This window comes from Aptenodytes patagonicus, chromosome 1 (genome assembly GCF_965638725.1).
Source record: "Aptenodytes patagonicus chromosome 1, bAptPat1.pri.cur, whole genome shotgun sequence".
NCBI lineage: Eukaryota > Metazoa > Chordata > Aves > Sphenisciformes > Spheniscidae > Aptenodytes > Aptenodytes patagonicus.
Window position 1 is genome coordinate 204,556,759 of NC_134949.1, and position 18,101 is coordinate 204,574,859.

Below are 18,101 nucleotides of genomic sequence, written 5' to 3' on the forward strand. Positions count from 1 at the left end.
CTGATGGAGAACTGTCTCCACATGAGGCTGTGGCTTTGTGGTAAGCAGCAATGCATCTCTGCCCCCTCACTCCTGCAGCACGTTCCTTTGCCCACCTGATACTGCATCACGTCTTGGCTCTGGAGCAACCATTCTGCAGCCATATTGTGAACCGAGTCAGGGCTCTTGGCCTCACCTCTAAAAAAAACTGAAAAATATTAATTTTTAAACCAGATACTGGTTTTTCAGTCATGGTTCACAGCACAGATGTATTTCCTGCACAATTCAATGGGTGGTATGACATAGCATGGGCTGGAACAAGAGAAATGCAATTTACAGCAGCTGCTGAGACTGCTTCATACAGTAACACCATTGAGCAGTGTAAGTCAGGACTGAAGTGAGATGTGTGTGCCCACAGAAGACTTCTCAACCTTAACTACAATATATTTCAACCCTCCCCTTCAAGCTTAGCTCGTGCAATTTGCGTTGAACTGCTAATGATATAAGACTTCTTAAAGGAGTTGGGTTTCTTTTAAGATTGGTATGATAAAGACAGAGGAAGTATGCAATGTACATTGTCACACTTTGTGATGAAGATTGACGAGATAAACATGGAATATAAACTGTTTTGTGAAGTTCTGGTCTATGACCTTTATTTCCAAGTAAATTAAGCTCTATAAGTAAGTAATAAAACAAATGCTGTAAATGAAATTCTGAAAACGATCACTTTACTTATTTGAAGACAAAGAATACAGGTATATTTTTAACCTCTGAGACTACATGTCTTTGAAGTCTGAGCAAAGCTCTGAGTTCGGAAGAAAGTGGTGGGCCCCCAGGGAGGAGTAAGATGGGGTGAACACAGTGTACAGCTGCTCAAGTTTGGCTCAGGGTCTTGCACTGAGCCCAGGGGAGTTGTTGCCAAGGTGGGTGCACATGGAGCAGTGAGAGAATCAGCGAAGAGCTGAAGTTCTTTCCTCAGTGGGCCTATCTGCGCACATTGCTGTGCCCTTTCAGTTGAGACATAAATCACTTTCTCCATTACCAGGTGTACCAGGGTGATGAACTGCACCCCAGAGCACCAGTTCCACCTGGGGAGCTCACTGCACTCTCCAGACTGCAGTTCATACATCAACTTTGCCGCTGGGCTGAGGACACAGGCAAGTCTATGATTCTATAAGTCATGACTAAATCACGAAATGGCAGACTGAATTAAACAGTGATTCACTTTTTTACAGCCCATTAATAGCAAACCATCTCAAATGACAATAATTTGTGGTAATAAATGACAATTAATATCAGATTTGTCTGAGAGAAAGATAATTTGCTATCTAAAATGAAGGACATGAAATGATTTCGTACGCAGGTGCTGCTCAAAGACATGATTTGGGTTGCACGTGGGGACCGCCACAGAAGGTTAGACCAACATTACCTTTGGCCAGGACAGTTACAGGAGAGCTTGACAAATAAAATACCCGGAGTTGCAGCTGCTGTGGGTGGAGGTTTGGGACTTTGCACTGACTACTGGAAAGCATGATTTAACACCTGAAATGGGTTTCTTAGGGCCTTCTCCAGTCAGGGTCTGAAGCTCTGCAAGGACCGAGATTCCCTGGCTGCCTGGAAGAACACCCTGGCTCCGTGGAGCGTCTTTTCATCCAAAGAGTAGTCGCAGACATTTCATTTCCCGTTCGCTTGCATCTTACCTTCAGGTATGAGGAGGTCAGTAGGAGCTTTGCTTCACCCACCTTCATAAGTACTCTCTTCTCTGTGCACAAGGAACTTTGTGCTGTTACTTTTTTTTTTTTTTTTCTTTTTTCCAAAAAGCTCTCACCCAGGTCCCTCATGAAGGCTCTTATGGAAATGGAGCTGTCATGAAAAATCCTCCTATGAGGATTAATAACTAATCTAAAGTGGTTAAAAGATGTGAAACAAAAGGTGGAAAAGATGAGGCGGTTTTTCACAATGAAGGAGATAACCACTGGGGAGCTGTGCTGGCCAACATTTTCATAAGTGGTTTGGACAAGGGGTGAATAGTGAGGTAAAAAATCTTGCTGATGTTGCAAAATTGTCAGGGAGTAACAATGACAACTGGCTATGAAGAGCTGCAGATGGATTTTATGCTGTGGAGTGACTTTGAGGATAAAATGGAAGATGAAATTCAACATTGATAAATGCCAAGTAATGTGCATGGGAGAAAACAATCCTAACTATGTATGCTTAGTGATGGGCTCTAAATTAGCTATTATCACCGGGGAAGAGATCATAGAATCATAGAATCATAGAATCATTGAGGTTGGAAAAGACCTCCAAGATCATCGAGTCCAACCGTCAACCCAACACCACCATGCCCACTAAACCATGTCCCTAAGCGCCTCATCTACACGTCTTTTAAATACCTCCAGGGATGGGGACTCCACCACTTCCCTGGGAAGCCTGTTCCAATGTTTCACCACTCTTTCAGTAAAGAAATTTTTCCTTACATCCAATCTAAACCTCCCCTGCCGCAACTTGAGGCCATTTCCTCTCGTCCTATCGCTTGTTACTTCGGAGAAAAGACCAACACCCACCTCGCTACAACCTCCTTTCAGGTAGTTGTAGAGAGCGATGAGGTCTCCCCTCAGCCTCCTTTTCTCCAGGCTGAACAGTCCCAGTTCCCTCAGCCGCTCCTCATCAGACTTGTTCTCCAGACCCCTCACCAGCCTCGTTGCCCTTCTCTGGACACGCTCCAGCACCTCAACGTCCTTCTTGTAGTGAGGGGCCCAAAACTGAACACAGTATTCGAGGTGCGGCCTCACCAGGGCCGAGTACAGGGGCACGATCACTTCCCTACTCCTGCTGGCCACACTAGTTCTGATACAGGCCAGGATGCCATTGGCCTTCTTGGCCGCCTGGGCACACTGCCGGCTCATGTTCAGCCGGCTGTCAACCAGCACCCCCAGGTCCTTCTCTGCTGGGCAGCTTTCCAGCCACTCTTCCCCAAGCCTGTAGCGCTGCATGGGGTTGTTGTGGCCAAAGTGCAGGACCCGGCACTTGGCCTTGTTGAACCTCATACAGTTGGCCTGGGCCCATCGATCCAGCCTGTCCAGGTCCCTCTGCAGAGCCTTCCTACCCTCGAGCAGATCAACACTCCCGCCCAGCTTGGTGTCGTCTGCAAACTTACTGAGGGTGCACTCAATCCCCTCATCCAGATCATTGATAAAGATATTAAACAAGACCGGCCCCAAAACTGAGCCCTGGGGAACACCGCTCGTGACCGGCCGCCAACTGGATTGAAATCCATTCACCACAACTCTCTGGGCCCGGCCGTCCAGCCAGTTTTTGACCCAGCGCAGAGTCCACCTGTCTAAGCCGTGAGCCGCCAGCTTCTCTAGGAGAATGCTGTGGGAGACGGTGTCTTTGAATAGCTCTCTGAAATACCAGCTCATTACTCAGTGGTGGTCAAGAAGGTAAATATGATGTCAGGAGTTATTAGGAGAAGAACAGAGAGCAAAATAGAAAACACCATTATGCCACAGTATGGATGTGCTCAGACCTTGAATATTGTACACAGTTCTGGTCTCCCTACCTTAAAAGCATGTGCTAGAACTGACAAACAACGAGATAAGGATACTAAAGGTATGGAATGGCTTTTATGGGAATGGCTTTTATGGGAAGTGACCGCAAATATGAGGACACTGAAGTTTACAAAAAGAATGAATGAATGGGGGTAAGACAGTGAGATGTTATGAATGACATTAAGAAAACAAAAGAGAATGGCTCTTTGCTGTTTCTCAAAGAATGGCTATTTGGTATTTCTCAAAGAATAATAAGTTTTAAAAGAAACAGAAAAGTACTGTTTTACTTAAATTGTGGAAATCATTGTCACAAGATATGAGAGACAGGCACAGATGGGTTGTAAAAGGGATTAGATACAAATAGCATAAGAAAAAAATCAAGTGCTATTACAAACAGAGATGGCAATGCAACCTCTAGCTCAAGAAAATGGAAATACATGTTCCCACAGGTATATAAGCAGGAATGGATATATAAGTACAAACACATACATGAATGCACACAAACACAACTATTCCTGAGCCAGAAGGTACACCAAGTAAGAATCTCTCTACTTGCTGTTAGTACATCCTTCTGTAAGCATCCATCACTAGTGACCGTCAGGTGCCAGTCTCTCCCAAGACCCATTCGCGTGTCCCTCCCTCCCTTTCAGGATCACTGTCGCAGATGTCAAGCACTGCTCTCTGCCCTCAGGTCTCTGACTGGAGGTGATACTTCACACGCAGCCAGTACCTGGCATTGGGACACCGGCAGCTGGCTTGAGCTTTCCGAAAGAGAAGGTGCATTTGTATGTGACCATCTCTGTTCAAAGAAAAGCATCTGTGTAACTAAGAAAGACATGGTAAAAAAAGTAATCAACCGTTTACATTGCCGATTACTGTGTCAGAAGGAAACTAAATTGCAAAATACTGAAATCTACTGGGATCTGACAGGCAAGAACTTTTTTTCCGTCCTCATATTAAGATTGGGAATGTAGCCTGACAAAATTAAGTTAATAAATGCCACGTTTACGGAGGAGCTTGGACCCTCCTGATGTTTGCTAGTTCTTATGCATCCTATGTAGCATCCTGCTTTTGAGTTCAACCATCATATTATGGTTGAACTTAAAGAGAATAATGAATGGTTTTCCAGGATTTTTCCTTCTCTTTTCCAGGACTGCTAGATCCTGACTGCCCCTAGAGTGGGTGGGCACAGCACACCTCTCCCTCTCTGATCCAGCTGCGCTGCTCGGAAAAGCGCTGTCAAGCACACGTGCAAGGGCAGGATTGGTGCTTGCAATCAAATGTTTTAATGTATGTCACACTCCTTAGCCCGCGTTACAACCAAAGTGAAGGTCCTGATGCTACGCTTTGCTTTTATGATACAAAATAAACCTTATGACTGACGGGAGGCACAGGCCTGCAGGAAAAACATGTGAGACTGCTCTAATGACACTGCACGTTCGTTCCTTTCTCGTGATTCAATGGACAGGTCTGGAAACGCTGAACATATAAAAGGATGCCACATTTCCAAATCATTGAGAAATGAATAATGCATTGGGAAGCAAACATAAGCATTATTTCTCTTCTAATCAGTATCATGAAGCATTTTACAAATTAACCACTTTCCCCAGACACTTACTGTATTAAGTAGCTCTAGGCTTAGCCCCTATCAGGGTGGATGGTGCCATCTGCATTTAGAAAATTGCCTATACATTTATTAAAGTGAAATTCATCCATTAATTAATCCTGTCAGCATTTTCCCTGGAAACTCTCATTAGCACATTGAGCTAATTACTACAACCAGCAGCACTAGGGGGGGTGTGTATGGGCAGGGTGGGGAGGAGGGAAGGTTATTCTAACTTAATAATGGAAAGGATACCTCATTCTTGTATTTACATTAAAATCAAATTGACAAAGTCAGAATATCTTTGGAATGAGATAAACCTGCCATTTTATTTTCCTTGCATATTGGAATCTTTGCTGCAGGAGGAAAAATATATTCAGAACATGACAGAAATCTTCTGAAGCTGATAAACCAGAGGAACGAGACATTCTTCTAGTTACCCATTCCTACATAACTCTGATATTAAGTGTATTTTGACCTAGAAAAAGGAAACTGCATTTGTGTAGCAATACTACTCAATTCCTTTTCTACAGCTCTCCTTGCTCAGGATAGTTTCATACTTGCTTGTATGACAGCAGTACCTAGAAATCCTGGCTGGACAGGAGGACTCAGATGCACCACAGAGTTACCTTGACCTGCCCGGTTTCTTCAGTGAGGTGAGCCAGGGTGAACATGGTAAGCTCTTGGCGTGCCAAAACTGATCAACTGTGTTAACTTGAACCTTTTTCATTTAGGTTTACGTTAAAACATTTTCCTCATGCGTGCCACAGGTTAGGAGTGGCTGTGCAGTCAGGGACTATGGCTCAGTTGATGGACAGCCCTTTTTCATGCCATGGTAACCATATCCCCATGATGAACATCGCTGTATGAACATCAAGTGAACCGCAGTGAAAAGTCCTCAGGGAGCCTGCTGGCTAACCTGACAAGGTAACAGGTGGGAGGGAAAATGGCAGCACAGAGAAATGAAATTACTTTAAAAGGTTTTTGGGTAGAAGGAGGCAAATACTAAATGCAGGAATCTTAACTCCTCATTGAGTCACCTTGCCAGCACACGCAGCTGCCCACACTGAGTATCTTATAAGTTTGCCATATGTTGCACGTTGAGACAAAGGAAAAAGTATTATTTTAACAACTCTCCTCCTTCATCACACACTTGTAGCGCAAATGCAAATACAGCCATTACTGCCAATACTTCCCACATAAGCTGCTATACCTTTCTACATGGGCAGTCCTCCACCTGCAACACGGGAGCAGTCAGGGAAGGGAATAGCGATAGGTCACACACAGCAAAATACAGCTGGCAGATGAGCACATTATCCAGCTGACAACGCCAGGGCATGTATCGTGTAAATACCACAGCAACACCCATACACGTGGGCTTTCCAAAGTCACATAGCAAAGAGGGTGGGATCTGAGGGTGTGTGGTGGAAATCAATATTGGGAATATCTTAGAGACCAAACTATCAGGCTTGACATGTGTTGATCTTTTTAATGGCTGAAAACTAGGTCAAGCTCCACAGGCCTGCATCCTCAAGGCACAGGAATCAACTTCTGGGCATTCTGCTCCTACATATATTACACAAGTATCAAAATTGAGGGTCCTCTCTTCTCAAGATACTGCAGAGCACAGGACACATTTGTAAGCAGGAGACTCTACATAAGGTCATTGTAAAAAACATTCCACCCCAATTAAACACAATTTGCTCTTACTAATTTTACTGTAGTACAATTCTTGTAACTATAATTACCTAAAGCTCTAAGCAAAAATACGTGCAGGTACTAACCAATGAGCCCATTGACAGTTCCAATTCTTAAGCACTCTTCTGCATATATAACTTTTCTCAAGCCTTTTATCCCTTCAAAGTCAGTAGGACAGTTCCCATGTGTAAAACAGCTCTGAAATACACACGCCTTCAGAATAAGACCTTAAGTAATGCTTTGTAACCCCAAAAGCATTTTCTGTTTAATAAAGAATAGTTAAAAGTGTTTGTTTCTTTTACAAAAAGACAAAAATACTTTTAACGAAGCTAGGACCCTGACCTCAAATAGAGAACTGGATTATTTCAACTTGCTATGTTTTTCACTCAGCCTTCCTTGCCTTCTAATCCTGATAGATTTCAGCTGTATTCCTCTAGCAACAAATGGATTCTCCTGTGGCTAAAATAATTGTATAAATAGGGATGCTAATGTACTCCCTTCAGCTGATCAGTATCCAGTTGTAGACACAGTGAGTTCAGCTTGTACTTGTATTATAATCTCTATTAACTTCTGCCCCCAATCTCTATGTAAAGATACTCTAGCAGAGAAATAACACGAAATAAGCACAAGATGCAAAACAGTTCTGGTGTTGAAAAATGAAAAGAAGAAAAATTTAAGGAAGAACTTCATCTGTGTCATTCATGCCAGATGGCTGCTTATTTAAGTAATCAAGTTAAGCAAGATGCATTTAGGACTATCTTGTTTAATTTGATTATTTAAATGAATAAACTGCCTGTAAGGCAGTGGTTTTTTGCAGATATAATCAGGTCATATTCAACTCTGGTTCATATTTGCTGATTTTGATACGGTTAGATCCAAAATGAATTAGTTCATGATTTCTCTACGTAGCTAAACTGTTTTGCTTACACGAGGAATGTTTTGGAACAGATGAGAATTACCCTGATGCACCAATTGATATTATGTTAATGCCTAGCAGATTAATGTTCTAGCAAATTTGCATATAATGAACACGGACCATAACCCTTTGTTGAAGTGCGCATCCCTGGGTGCCTGCCCCAGATAATGGGCCCCTTCCCTATCGACAGGGAACCGAGAAGGGAGGAGAAGCAGGTTCTGTAATTCCTCTTTTATGCATTCAACAAAACTACCACTGTAGCTGCGGAGGTATCAAGTAGTTACTGGTATGGGAGTGATTACGCAAATGACATTATGCAATTTCAGCGACTGAACTAAGACTCTACAGTTGTTCAGTCTACAGTAGACATTTCCAACCCATATAGACTTCAACAAAGATAAGTGCTTATATGGTCAATAAACAAATGTTGTTCTGCCCTTTTTCCTGGCAAACATTATTTAGGGCTCGTCCAAAAATTTTCCACTGAAACTGTTTTTATGGAAAGCTTCAATTTAAAACTGAACAGCTTTTCATTTTTACTGAAAGGACGTCTCCTGTCTGTGGAATACTCCGTCCCTTTTGTCCTGGTGAGCTATGTCCCAAGCAAAGCACATTTTGATGGGGACATGCCACTCCGAACACTCAGAGGAACTCAAAGTGGGGATCCTTTGAAGGCTCAGCTTGACTGCTGAGGCACAGTTTACTAAAATTAGTAATTGGTGCACGTTGTGAAATTTAGCCCGGCTGGAAAACCCAGCCTGGAGAGGGCAATGAAGGTACAGAGCACCTCAGGGCATTTCCGTATCAAAGCATTCGCGTCTGTAATTTGACAAAATCTTTTTTAAAAGCCAAGGAAAAAATTAGTAGCTTTGTTCACTGTGCAAAAAATACCTTGATTGCCAACCGAAAGCTAATAATTGAGTTTAATTGAAATATCCAAATTTGGAAATTTTGTATGCTTTTTCTGTTTGTCCTGCAGTCAGTTTGTAAATGGCTGGGGAGGACTGCATGGGAATGTGGAAAACTAAGTTCACATATCTAGCCTGGAGTGATGTGAGAGGACAAATTTTGGTATGAAGCTGATGCAGTGAAAACTTGAACTTGCCTTTCCTTCCTCTTGAGCCAGGATCCGAGAGCAAAGCCTTTGGCTTCACTGAAATGCTACGTTTTTTCCAAAATTTAATTTTATTGAAAATATTTTAAAGGATCTACAATTAATACTTTTAAAATAACAGAAGGAAGCAGGGATAGCCTCTATATATTTACTCAGATATTTGTTACAGTTACTCTACATAAATCACTTGGCTTGGCTCATGACTGGTTTTTAGACGTAATTAGAAGAAACCATTTACCTTTTAGACCACCAGTTAATTATATTTCAAGCTCACAAAGTACAGCTGTTTTTCATTACCCACATATGTAACTGTACAAGCAAAGCAAATGTTACTGTTATAACATGGCATTCCTCTCCAAAGTTTACAAAAGCAGGGTGAGCTAATGGAAAAAGAACCACTAAATAAAGCACCCACTGGCCCGGTTTCTAGGCTTGCTTTTAGCTTTTTCCCTTTTTTGGCCATTTAAGAAAACATACTGCGATTTTCCCCGCTTTATTTTTACCCAGACATGAAATAGCTAACAATAACTCTTATCTTTTTCAGTGGCGTGTTGAAACACGTTGGTTCAGATGAATAAGTATGAGGTTTGGGTGTTAAAAAAAATAATTCCAGCTCCGTTGCTCTATTTCCTTGTAAACAAGCAGACAAACAAGAAACTTCAGTTTCTCTACGTATGCTGATTCCCTTACTTGTCAGAACCAGGCACAAATCTGATACTACCTTGAACATGGGGAAACACTGTAAAGCTGCAGATTAGTAAATTAAGATTTTTTTAAGATCCCGTTATGGTCAATAACATTTACAGAACTTCTCATTAGTACACTTGCAGAATGATTTTCCTTTGACAAATTTAAATAGAAAGAATGCATGTGAGCCTTTACAGCATGAATAAATTCTGCTCGGTCCTTCTAACACCATCTATGTTTGTGAGTTACTTGATCTTAGCTGAATATGGGAATAATTTATTTGATTTCTGAGTACAATTCTATGTGTTAATGCAGAGCTGGTTTCTGAATTTCTTATCGAAAGAATTACCTCCTGCTGCTCTTTATAGAAAAAAATATGACTCATTTCTTGTGGCTCCATCATCCATGTTTAATTTATGTACATAACTTATGGCCTGATATCATGTAAGTATCACTGGTGTATGAATCCAAATAAATACATAAATTGCTTGGAATGTGAAGATGCGTCAGCTCAATTGAAGTGCTTTAAAATTATTAACAAATAAATTCTCAACCTTCTACTCAAATACAGATTAGTTCCTTTTATTTCAAGTGGACTGAGCTTGTAGGACTGTAATTGCTTCTAAGAAAATGGATACATAATGGTCCCAATCCTTCATTAGAATGCAAAAGGGCAGAACCTGAAATTCACTTCGGTCCTGCTGATTCCTGATGTGATTCACAGATAAATAAGGCTTTTTTTCACCCAAGTTGAGCTCATAATCCAAAATTCTGGGTATGCCATTGAGGTAGATGTCCCCCCCTGAGCTCCCTTCCAACCTGAATTATTCTTTGATTCTACACTTCGATCACAAAGTAGTAAATTCTCTTAGACAGCTGTTTCTCCTGGAGCCAAAAACTTGTTCCTATAACCCTTATGGGGATAAAACAGAGTAGATTTCAGAGGTACTGTGTAATTCTTTCTGGAGGAGGCTTTGTCCCTAGTCTCAGACACATGAACCTACAAAAGAGTAGGTTCTTGTGCTACACAAAAGAGCACAGTTAAGGAAAAAATATCAAAATGAGTAAGATCTATAGCGGAATGTTGTTTTATAATTCAGTTTGACAAAAATTAGGCACAGTGAAGTACTGAAGCTACCGCTGAGATTTCAGGAAGAAAAAATGTGTTACCAATATTTCAGGAAACATGAAATACTATAAATCATTATTTTCTGACAACCCAGGGATCATAATTGATGCTTTTTCATGTTCAAGATGCTACACAAAAAGCAAGCAATTGAGCAGTAGGCAGGAACGCTTAGTTTTTTGAAGGACTTTTATTTTATTAAGGTTATCGGTGAAAGCCTGAGATAACAGGTTGAGTCCTAGTGAAGTGCTCAGTGCAGTATTTCTTTATTGTTCATTCAGATTATAGCAGTGCCTAACCTGAGAGCACAGCTCCATTGTGCTAGGCGTGGTCCAGACGTATAATTAGGGAACGACCCTGCAAGGAAAAAGGGAGAGAGATTCTAAGTGGGCAAAAAGATGAGAGGAGAAGCACGGAGATGAAGTGACTTATCCAAGGTCACAGGGCATGTCAGTGGCAGCACTGCAGTCAAAACTCGCATCTCCTGACTCCCAAGCCAAGAATCACCCAGCCAACACAAGCATGAGCCAAAAGATGTAGCTGAAATTCAGGCTATATGAATCCAGGGCTCTTTGGGCTGCTCTAACTGTTCTTCTCTGCTGCTCTATCGTTAAAAGCAAGCTATGATCAGTGACTTGTAACAATCAAATAACCTTGCTTCGGTGTGTCAGCAGCCATCACCCACACAACTTACTTTGCAGTTCTCCTCCCCAAGCTTCTACTCAGCCTGGACCGTTTGATGCCTGCTGCCTTTGCGAAGCTTTTGAAATTAACGCTTTAAAGGCTGTAAGAGCAGCTCAGAGGAAAAAAAATGTCAGTTTTGCATTTTTAAAAAGATGCTCTTATTCTCCTCACAGCTGAGTTTTGGCAGCAGCTCATGAGCAGAATAGTAAGTGGGAGTTTTTTTTGTTTTCCCAGGCCAGTTTGTCTGGGCTGTGGAGAGCCATACTTCTCATTTGTTTTTCACTGCAGTTAGGCCATAGGAAGTCACCTGCTCAGCGGAGGCTGCCCCTGTGCGTGTGCGGGCCAGAGAGCGCGGATACACAGCCCTCAGCCATTTGAGCCGGATCGTGCCATTTTCCCCATCTTTGGGGACAGAGAAGGCCCCGTATTTCTCCAGCTCCCTACTTCCCTTCTCTAGTCCTTTGCCAGTCAAGAGTCTATATACACATCTATACAACATGCCAGTACAAATACTTCTATCTGCGAGCTGAACAGACTTTCTCCAGATCTGCTAGCCATCCCGTAGGGAAGAATTTAGTCTACACCAACAAAAACAGCTCATACTAACCAATTTCAGAAAGAATCCTCCCAGAACTGTCGAAGTGGTGACGTGCATCTCAGAGGACTAATCCAGCTCTCTGGAGAGCAAAATCAGCTCTCAGTCATGCAGCCAGGAACCCAGCACAAGTCTGAATTAACGCAACAGCAAGTTAGTTTGAAGTTTCAAGCCTTGGTCGCGCAGACTGCAAAGACACCATAAATCAGATGAAATTTCTCCTGTAAGTGAACAAAAAGTTGTCCCAAGAGCAATGAAATAACTGATACTTGAATGGTCAAGGTTTGTGCTGTCTCTCAGTTCCCATCGTAATAATTTCCGCTGTTCTTCCTATCTCCTACAACAGCCCTACAATATCAAATACCAAAATTGAAGATAGCAATATACGCCCAGCACGTCCCCTACGCCTCTCCCTTGTCCTCAAAATGTCCTAGTTCTCCCACCTCTAAACCCCCCACTGCGGCACTCCCTCAGCCTTTCACAGCCCCTACGCAGCCCCCTGGGCAGCTGGCGAGGCAAAAGGCACCACGTACCGTAGCTGACCTGATAACACCTGTGTGTTAAGTGGGGCAGTCCACACACACACGCTGTCTGGTCAACTGGATGAACTCTTTTGCCAGAACAAGACAGTCTCCTCTGACCATCAATTTTCACAAAACCTGTTAGAAATACATAAATATTAATAGTTATTATAAATGTACGATACCTTTGAGGCCCCTCTTTGCCAAATTGGGCTGAAATGTCCAAGAGATTAAAACTGTGCCGAGAGAACTTGCAGAAAGACAGATGGATAGGAAGACAGGATGATCACATAAGCTTTTTTCTTTAGGAAAACATGCTAAAAAGAAAAAAAAACCACTTCCAAAATGCATAGTGTGTACTTACAAATTATTATCAGATTTAATTAAAATCTGTTTTCAGATCTGAGTTCTTTACTTTGTACCAGGATAAAACAACACAAAAAAAAGGCAGTAATTTTATCAATTAATTTTGAAGAAAAGATTGGCAGAAGATGTGCTGTTGTGTATAAACATGTGAAAAATCCTACTGAATTTTTTTTAGTATTATTTTTCTTCAATAGTTTTCAGAAAGATTTAAACTTTCCTCATCTTTGCATTCCAAAAAGCTGAATGAGAACTTCACGGTGGAGCTACCCGCCAAGTGCGTTTTGTAGTTTGTGCTGCTTCACCAAATTGGGAGAAAAAAAACCCCAAAACCTAGTATCATGAATTATATGCTAAGAAATCTTGAAGGGAGATGAAGACGACTGTTGTTAAGGGCATTTGACTTTCATCGTCTTTAGAGGGAGATAAAAAAGAAAGTAAGATTACCTTGGGAAAAAATACATACAAAACCAGTCAGATTGTAAAGCCTCCAATAAAACACTACTCTTGGCAAGTTACACTGGGGGGGGGGGGAAGCAGCTCCTCTGCCAGTAATGTGTATTTTTTTTTAACATTTACAAATTATTTTTGACTTAGCCACGCAGGGAGCCTACTTTCAACCCTCAATTTGAAAATCATGGAGGCTTTATAAAGTCTTCCACCTGCATCTCTTTTTTGCATCACAGTTCTTTATCCTCTAAAGGATGAAAACCCTGGCCTATAAAAACTTTGTTAAGCTGTCACTATCAATAGAGTAAAAAAAAATAATGGTTGACAAAGAAGAAACAAATTGCATCTTCGAATAAGTTTCCTTCATGCTCTTGTTAAAAGCTATAACCTCTGATGTTAACTAAATTTAACCCATTCTGACCCTTGCGGTGGCCCTTAACCTTTTCTTTATTCTGCTTCCTGTGGTTGCTGAAGAAAACTGGCCCAGTCATTGGAAAAGCGCTCTCTGTTGCACACAAAGCCCCAGCCTCGCTGCTAGTCTGTCAGGAGGGATAGAATAGACGGGGAGGTCAGCACCTGTGCTGAGAAGCAGGTGACAGGGAACTGCCTGGACCATTCTAGGGCAAGTTGTAATAGTTTCTACCCTTTAAATATCACACTGTAGTTTCGGGTATTCAAGGCAGCGAAGTTCACGTTTTCTTTGTGAATGCAGACTTTAAACAAATTAATCTATTGCTGTTCAACTGACTGTAAAATTAGTAGATTTACTGTTGCAAAAAAAAAAAAAAAAGGAGAGCTTTCACTTCCACTTTAATAAGGTCACGGATGTGTCCTAGGCTGCCAACAAAAGCAGCTTTTAAAATCTTCGCAGCTGAACCCAGCAACTTGCAAAGGCTGCAGAACAATGTCTTAGATGTACAGTGGAAACTCCTCTCCCTACAGTCAAGATGTAAAACTAGACAGTTAAAAAACTTTCTACGCTGGGAAGTTTTAACTTTAATTGTGTCTCGCCCCAGGGACCCACGGGCTTGCTTTATGATTAACATTTTAATAAATTCAGTCAGCCTTGCTTTTCAGGGAGCAAAATCAGTTCTTTGCCTGGATTCGGTAGAACAGCCCAAGCAATTTAACGGCAGAGCATGCATCTTCAAAAGATTTGGTTTAATTCCTGTAACAGGGGCAGATCTCAGAAACCAAACAAAACTTTAGCTGTTTCAGCTGTATTCATATATTCTGTGCAGGGCATCAGTTAGCAGTGACTGTTTACCACTCAACAGAATTTTTGGGTTTAATTTTTTGCTGTCTCTTGCTAGAACAAAATAGAGAAGTGTGTGTAGGAAGCAACTTTCAAAAGCTGGGGATGGAAAAGGAGGAAATGAGCTACTGCAGAATCCAGGAATCTGGACCGACAACATCCCCAGAATTTCTGTGTCCTTTAAATATGCGTTTACTCTGACGTGTTCTCTGCCATATGGCAATGCTCAGCTCAGCACAAGGGAGTTTTTCATCTGAGTTATGTGCAAAAGTCTTTTATAAATGCTAACGGGAAAAGGAATACTAAGGAGCGCGTACAGCCCCTCTCTGAACCAGGGGACTGCAGAACCACACGGCCATGGTTATAACTAGCAGGAAGGTGGAGGCGAGCCATGCCAGCTGCTGCTAAAGAGCAGGGCTGGGGAAGTGAAAGAGACTCTCTCCAAGTCTTCCCCAAAGTTTCCCCACCGAAACGCCCTGCGAAGGAGGGAATTATACAGAAAAACAGGGAAACAGAGGTGCACAGGGTAAGTGGCCCTCCAGATGCTCAGTACTTTTGCAAGCATGAGCGTGCAGGAGACTAATCACAGATTTAGTAATGAGACTGAAAAAACCTGCTGTCCCACCCACTGCTGCTGGTCCATGACCAAGAGCCCCAGGCATTACGTAAACCCAACAATATCAGTAAAAAATTCCCAATGATCTTGTTTGGCACTTGAAATTTTTTGGACCAGATATTGAGAACTACAGCTCCAGTTTAGAAAGCAGCAGGATGTTCACCGCGGACCAAAGTAAGACCCGTCCTCCACCCAGAGCCAGCAGGTACGAGCTCCTTGCAGGTGTAAGGCACTTCAGCAGTTTGCTTCCTCCTCCCACAAAATGAATGATGGAGTTTGAATGAAAGTAAACTTGAGCCTTGGGTGTCCAGGTGAGCACTCTGTCATCCAGCTAAGGGCATTCTCGCTCTCTGCTGGGCATTACAAGCAGCTTACTGTACCCAGAACAAATAGCTTCAGGGGGAGATCGGCCCCAAAACACAGAAGGACTGGAACCAGCTTCCAACACCCTCAGGGGACAATCAAGCTGTCCCCCACAGATCAGTTGTGAATGTGGAGGAAGCTTCCCAGTATTATCTTGAGTCTTGCATCAATCAGTAACATTAATAACATCCACACCGGCAGATCACTACACTGTTCATGTATGAGGGTGAGAAATCTCTCCATCCACCATCCTTTCTCCTTCTCATATATTTGCATTTTAAATTCTCTGAGGCATGAATTATCTACGGTTTGGCACAAGGTCTAGCAGAACAGGCCTTGATTTGGCACAAAAAATGATAAAGTGAAAACAACAACTTTGCTATCCAGCTTGGGAAACTAAATGTCAAATGGAAAAAAAGACAGATGCAGATTTAGGAATTAAAAAACAAATAAATGACTGAGAGTATTGTCAGGGGTGGACAGAGGATGATGTGCATCAGGCAAAATAGAAGGGAGAAAGTTATTATTAACTGCGTTTATTATGATAGCGTCTTTCAGATAATTAAGACTGCAGTCCCACTGTGACAGCACATATAAAAACACGACCCCTGGACAATTACAGTGTAAACAGACATGAGACAAAGCACAAGGAGAAAGAGTACAATGAACCCCCAGAAAGATCAAGTTAATTGAGGATAAACAGCATGAGAAGGCTGCACTGTTTCTTGGCACACTAAATTTAATTAGAAAGGCATGAAGTAAAACAAACATCAGGTTTAAACTTAACAGAATTAAATAAAGGGAAGAGGGAAGGAATGCAAGTTGTATGCTCCAAAGTACCTTGCTTTCATGCAGGTAGTTTTTATCACAGTGAAGAGGATTATTAGCTTTATTGCTCCTACTAACATTGCTGAAAATTATCTGCCTTATGGGGATGGTTGCCAGCAAGGCAACAGTAGCTAACTGCAAGCTGGGCCACTGACAAGCCCTCCTCTAATGCGTATTGCAGAGCTGAGGATGAAAAAAAAACCCCAAACTCTCTCCAGGCTTCAGCTCTACCAAAACTTCCCTTCATGGTTATTCAAATTCCACACTTGATTTCCAGACCGTGAAAAGAGCAGTAAAAACCATTTTTGTCTCGCCTTTTCTTATTGTGGAATATTTCGCTCTCCACAACTGGATACTGTAGAATTTCAATAATTTATGTTTCAAGAGCATCAACCTGAGATCCGGTTTTCTTAGGCACGCTAACTGATATAATAAATGGCAATCCCTGTTCCCAAAGAGCTTACAACTGTAAAAAGCATAAAGCCTGGGTGAAATCAAGAAATGAACAAAAGAGCAGGATGGAAAAAACAGGCACTATTTGCACAGAATAGGTGAAGCTACAGTTGTCAGCCAGGCTGTTGACACAGCTCACCATCTACTTAGCTAATTCCATTAATGGCATTTTTCCATATTCATTACCGCAGGCAAGAAGTTTTAATGAGAATAAGGTGCTATGAATGAATTTGAGATTGTGAATCGATTTAGTAAAGTCTTCTGGTTTCGCACAGAATTACCATATGACGTCTTCTGCGAAGATGGAGAGCACAAGGCAATGACAGACTTTTTTGCATGTGTGTACCAAAAAGACTGTACCAAAACAACCAGAACGTGGAATTAAACCATTCTAAGGCCACTGTTAAGAATAGAAAGCTTTCAAACTAAAAGGATGAAGCTCAGACTTTCATGGCATTTCTTTTTCCTGGGCAAGAAGGGGGAGAGAGGAAAGAGGGGGTCACTTAGGTGTGGCCCAAAGCAAACAAGCTAAAAAGTCCTGATTTTTTTAAGCAGGAAGGACAGTGGACAAGGCCTCCCTCCCAGCTGCCCCCAATGGCTTCCTTTTGCACCAAATTCTAAACACAAGCACACTCTCCGCCCAAGCGTTGCTCTCAGCTCCAGCCCGGCTGGCCAAACAGCAGCCCTCAGTAAGCACAAACACCTCAGCTCCCGAAATGATGTTCTCCGCAGACACGCTGCCCCAACAGAACAGGAGAACCGCAAACTCTCATTTTTTTAATGAGTTTTACTCAAGTGGTTTACTTACAGCTGGGGACCTAGGGTTTGTACGTGAATTTCAGCTTCCCTTTCCAAGGCAACGCTGTCGATCTCCAGATCGGAAGAAGGAGCCTGAAAACCTAAGGCAGAGCGGCCCACTGGGGAAGGCAACAGACACCCAACAAGCTTTCGGACCGACCCACGCCACGCCACAAACGCACACGCTACTGACCCCTGCAGACACATCTCCACCACGCGAGAGCCACACCGCGCGCGCCCGCGCACGGCAGGCCGCGCCGCTGGCAGGGCCCACGCGGCACAGCGCGCACCGCCGGCTCCCAGCGCTCCTAGCAGGCGACGCACGCCCACGCCACCGCGTATTCAGCCACACCGGCAGCCGCACGGTCTTACGGGTGGAGACAGGCGGTGTGACGCGTCATGGCGCACAGCCAGGTACCAGGACGGCTCGGGGGCACAGCCTCGACACGCAACGCGCACGCAGAGCACTCAGCACGCACTTCCCCCCCCCCAGCTCACAAC

At 42.7% G+C, this 18,101-nt stretch overlaps 1 long non-coding RNA gene across 4 annotated transcripts; it reads right to left on the reverse strand.

Moving 5' to 3' along the window:
• Positions 1-10,851: 10,851 nt before the first annotated feature.
• Positions 10,852-17,864, reverse strand: LOC143155380 (uncharacterized). Of its 4 annotated transcripts, none has more exons than XR_012994408.1 (4): positions 17,794-17,864; positions 12,487-12,612; positions 11,966-12,174; positions 10,852-11,031 (listed from the first exon to the last, which is right to left on the reverse strand). It is a non-coding gene; the product is annotated as an uncharacterized LOC143155380 (long non-coding RNA). The 4 variants fall into 4 exon arrangements; XR_012994407.1 differs by having other exon boundaries at positions 11,966-12,086; positions 17,611-17,864; XR_012994406.1 differs by having other exon boundaries at positions 11,966-12,140; positions 17,611-17,864.
• Between the last annotated feature and the right edge of the window lie 237 nt (positions 17,865-18,101).